This window comes from Teleopsis dalmanni, chromosome 1, assembly GCF_002237135.1.
Source record: "Teleopsis dalmanni isolate 2A chromosome 1, ASM223713v2, whole genome shotgun sequence".
Taxonomy (NCBI): domain Eukaryota; kingdom Metazoa; phylum Arthropoda; class Insecta; order Diptera; family Diopsidae; genus Teleopsis; species Teleopsis dalmanni.
Window position 1 is genome coordinate 221033763 of NC_051846.1, and position 5607 is coordinate 221039369.

The following is a 5607-nucleotide window of genomic DNA, read 5'->3' on the forward strand; positions in this document are numbered from 1 at the left end:
ACCCGAATAAATTTTCAATTGCACACTGTTAAGGCCGCCTGTTGCACACTGTTTTAACCGCTTCGCACCGCTTTCGAAAAGAAGTTAATATATATTGTAAATTTATATATTGAAATTATTTTACTTTTGATATGGTTATTTAAGCGTTTTCTTTTATTATTCACATTTTATCAAGTTTATAATATATAAGAAAATTTATTAATTTCAGATTCTCTACAATTCACTTCAAATATCTTTAGATCATAAAAGCACAATCCTCAAATTGTAATTCAAACGAAAAAAAAACTTTCATAAGTTAACTTCAAGAAAACACGAGAAAAATTCTTGTCGCGGATACTAAACGTCGCGTTCCAAACATCACCAGCTAAGAGAAAGAAGCTCCTCTGACTACCCCTTTTATTCTATTTTTTTCTAACTGCTTCGAGCAGACTTTTCCGCTAGCCGTTTTGCGGTCAATGCTCTCAACATTTTCCCTCATCAGCTGTTCTGTTGTTTTCTTTCCAGACTTCTGAAAGCTTTAAACTGCACTCGCAGCTTTTTCTATTATCCGCTGCAACTTTTGGCGATCAACCGAAAAATGCACAAAACAAATTAAAATGACATTTCTCATTTTTGCTATTTTTGTTTTGATTTTTCAATAAAATGTGTTTCAGTGCGGCTGTGCGTGTGATTCGCGAAAATTAATTTAAATTAATTTAATTAATAAAGTTCGATCCAGTAAATATTCAAAAGGGTGGTCCAAGGTGTGTATAATATTCTTTCAATATATTAGTTTACACAATATTAAATTTTATTACATGTGATTTCAGAATTTGCCAATTGTAAAAGTTCGGTTGATGGCGGCAGTAGAATTCCGTGAATTGGTTCATTTATTTTTAACATACGTGTGGACTGTGTGCGTATCATCTCACCGTATTGTTGCAACATTAAAATTTATTCAAAAATTTTAATCGTTATACTCCCTCCTTTCTTTACGAGACGATATCAATACGGATATCTCCATTTGTGGCAATACGAATCAGTCAAGTTTTGCCGTCCCACGTCGCCTTGAACCGATGTCGCCTGCCTCTGGACCATTTCTTTAAATCATGGCCTTGCTTCTGTTATATTCTCTCCGGGCTATTCAGAAGTTCTTAATTCAGAATTCAGTTTATCTGTGGCGTTTTGCGTTCTCGTGGGCGTTTTGCTTTTGTAGAATGGCTTTAGCGGATGGAGGATTTGGTGGATTATCCCAGTTGTGTATGGTTTGTCTCGTAGAGTGTTTGATATCTCGCTGTTCATCGAAGTGGTTCATGTAATCATCTCTCGCTTCTGTATCACTTGACTTAAACGGCCAGCTTCTTTTGCGGTAGTGCTTGATGTCATTTTCTTGGCGGTTTAGAATTGTCTTGGCAATGGGAGGCGTTGGAGGGCAATCACTGCTGTTCGTCACTCGTGGAGGTGTATGTAGTATGTCCCACCAATCTGGGGAAGCCGTGATCTGCAGGAGGTCTTCCAGACGACTCTCGTTCACCTCATCTGATTGCGAGTTTTCAGCATGATTACAACTATAAAGATAAACGAGATTAAGTAAGTGGTACAAAATAATTTTAAATTAACAATGATACTGTTTAATTCCACTTAGGTGGGCAGAAATTATTTTATTGGAATGCAGTTCACGCAGCTTCACAATGACCGGGGATACAAACTCTATAACTGCATAAGGTCCGGAATATTTCGGTGCTAATTTTGCATTAAGGGCTTCTAGTGCGTTAGATAGTGGTTGTGAACGATTAAGTACCAGTGTGCCGAGTTCTGGTTTCCACTCCCATCGTCGGAGGTTATAGTATCTGGCCTGGTCTTGTGAGGCTTTTCTCATGTTTCTTCTAGCAATAGTGTATATTTCAAGTAACTTTAGTGCTTTGTTGTCTGGAGATTCTGTAGCTCTTCCAAGGCCTGATGTTACTGCATCATAATACTTCGTTCAATAATGTGTGTGACTAACTAATTAAAACACATTTTTTTGCCAAAATTCGTTTTTATTCATCAACATAGTCCCCTTTTAGGGAGATACAATCATTCCAACGCTTTTACAATCTTTCGATACCGCCTTTGTAAAACGATTTTTCTTTGCCTTCAAAATAGGCGTTAGTTTCGGCGATTACTTCATCATTTGAGCCAAATCTCTTACTACGGAGCATCTTTTTGAGGTCTGCGAAAAGCCAGTAGTCGCTGGGCCAGATCTGGAGGATATGGTGGGTGTGGCAGCAATTCGTAGCTCAATTCGTTCAATTTTGCCATCGTTTTCATCGACTTGTGACACGGCGCATTGTCTTGGTGAAACAAAACTGTTTTCTTCGCCATATGAGGCCGTTTCTTTGCGATTTCGTCTTTTAAACGCGCCAATAACGCTATATAATAGTCGCTGTTGATGGTCTTCCCCTTCTGGAGATAGTCGATGAATATTATTCCATGCGCATCCCAAAATACAGACACCATAACCTTGCTAGTCAACTGCTGCGTCTTTGGTCGCTTTGGGCGGCTTTCACCGGCTGCATGCCACTCAGCAGACTTCCGATTTGACTCTGGAGTAAAATGGTGGATCCATGTTTCATCTATCGTGATGTACCGATGCAAAAACTCTGACTTATTGCGCGTAAACATGTCCAAACAGCTCTTTGAATCATCGATTCGTTGTTGTTTTTGCTCCGGTGTGAGCAAACGCGGCACCCATTTGGAAAACACCAAATGTTCGTGTATTATGGTGTGTACACTGCCTGCTGATATCTGTAGAATGTCAGCAATCTCCCTCATTTTCACTTTAGGGTCGGACATAATGATTTTCAGTGTTTTTTCAACGTTTTCCGGAATAACAGCGTCATTTGGCCGTCCAGTAGATGGAATGTCATCGGTATCTGTACGACCACGTTTGAATTCGGCATAACAATAACAAATGCTTCTTTTTGATGGAGCAGAGTCCGAATAATGTTTTTCAAGCCATTCCTGGCATTGAACAGTATTTTTTTTCATTAAAAAACAATGATAAATCAGCACACGGAATTGCTTTGAATTCATTTTTTTTTGAAAACTCAAAAGTAGCATCACCTAAAGCACTGTAACTTGTAAACAAATGGTCGAATTAACATATGATTTTGACAGTAACCCTAAAAAGGTTGCCATTTTCGAAAAAAAATATTTATTTAGTATTAGTGCCGCCATCTATGTGTCAGTCACACACATTATTGAACGAAGTGTTATAATGTACTCGGCATTCGTAGCTCTCTACCTTGGGTAATATATGCTGGACTGAAATCTCGCTATCGTGATTTCGGGTAAACACTTGTCCCAGTGTCGGTGGTCAAGTATTGAGTTCTGAGCGATCATTGGTTTGATTGTACGATTTGCATGTTTAGTTGGATTCTCCTGAGGTGTGTAGGGGGCTGTATGTTGATGTTGAATGCCCAATTCGACTAAGAATTTTTGAAATATCTTGCTCGTAAATTGTGTTCCATTGTCCGTGACCAAGATCTTCGGAATCCCAAACCGCGCCATGATGTTTTCTCTGGAGGCTTTTTTAACTCCGGCCGTCGTGGCGTTCTTCATTGGTATGATCTCCACTCATTTAGAGAACTTATCAAAAAATATTAGAGCCATCGTGTTTCCTCTAACCGAACGTAGTAAGGGCCCAATAAAATCTGCACATACTGTTACCCATGGCTCTTCTGGTAAACTCGTTAATACCTTTCCCGCAGATTGTTGACTGACCTTGTATTTTTGACATGTATCACACTTCTGCACATATTCTTTAATGTCACGATACATTCCTGGCCAAAAGTATCTCGATGTAACTCGAAGGATCGTTTTCTGATTACCTAAGTGTCGTGCCGTGATATCATTGTGACACTCTTTTAATACTTGAAGCCGAATGTATTGAGGTACACACAGTTTCCAGCAAGAGTGGTATAAGAGTTGGGTATACGACGGTACAGCTGATCATTTTCGATAGTATATTCGGGGTATTTACTTGGATTATCGGTTATTGTTCTTCTCAAGTTCGTTAACCATATACAAGACTGTCCATCTTCTTTTGTCGTATCCGGCATATTCAAGAGGGCCAGTGTAGTTTGAGGTTGACGAGACAGTGCATCCGCGACGACATTATACTACCATTTTCTATATTGTACCTCAAAATTGAATTGTTGTAGCTCCAGCGCCCAGCGAGCTATTTGACCAGTTGGATTTTCAATGCTGTTCAACCATTTCAGCGCCAGATGATCGGTTATGACTACGAAACGATAACCTTCTAAATATTGTTTCATTTTTCTTACTTCCCAAACGATCGCCAGACACTCCTTTTCAGTCGTCGAGTAGCTTTTCTCAGTTGGATTTAAACGGCGATTTGCATAAGCTATGACTTTTTCTTCGCCGGCTATTTCTTGGGTCAGTATCGCTCCTAGTCCAAAATTACTGGCATCTGCCTGCAATACAAATTTTTCGGTGAAGTTGGGGCACGCTAGATTTGAAGCACTCGTCAATTTTTCTTTTAACATATCGAACGCCTCTTGTTGCTCTGACGTCCACTGCCATCAAATAACCTTTCTTTAATAGCATCGTAAGGGATTGTATTGTATTCGAGAAGTGTGGTACAAAACGGCGATACCACGAGGCGATTCCAATACACCGACGTAGTTCCTTGAGGTCCTTTGGTATAGGCAACTCTTTTATGGCTGCAATCTCTTCGGGATCAGTGTGTATTCCATGTGGTGTCACCAAATGCCCAAGATACTTTATTTCCTTCATGAAAAATTGGGATTTCTTTACGTTGATTTTCAGTTTCGCACACCTTAGTCGATGGAACACCTTTCGCAAGTTTTCCATATGTTCTTCCAGTGTATGACCAATGATGATAATGTCATCGAGATATGCGAAAGCAAAAGGCTCCATATCTGGTGCAATCACTGTGTCTAACGCTCGTTGAAATGTCGCTGGCGCGGAATGTAGTCCAAAAGGCATCACGCGCCATTGAAATAGTCCCCGTCCAGGTACTGTAAATGCGGTATATTCTTTACTTTATTCAGCCATTGGTATTTGCCAATACCCGTTCTTGAGATCAAGGCTGCTGATATACTTGACCAACGTCTCTGAGTTGGTCTAGAATGTGCTGTATACGAAGAATTGGGTAGGCATCTGGTATTGAGTGTGTATTTACCTGACGATAATCTATGCAAAGTCGTCAACTGTCATCCTTTTTCATTCCTAATACCACCGGTGAGCTATAAGGGCTGTGAGAGCATTCGATACAACCTTTTTGTAGTAATTCATTGAATTCTTTGTCCAGTATTTGTTGCATAACCGGGTTTCGAGGATAGTATCTTTGCTTAATCGGTCTGTCATCCTTCATGGTGATGGAATGTGTGGTGATATTGGACAGTCCTTTAAGAGTGTCGAACTTCGCTAATTCTCGAGCTAGGAATTAGCTCGATTCACTTACTGTAGAATTCAGCATTACCATCTCTAGTTTCACATTTGCAGTTATACTAAGTCTGACTCTGTTTTCCCCTATTTTGAAGATACTTGACGCAGAAGCCAGGAAGTCCATCCCCAAGACCATATCATGTACCATTCCTT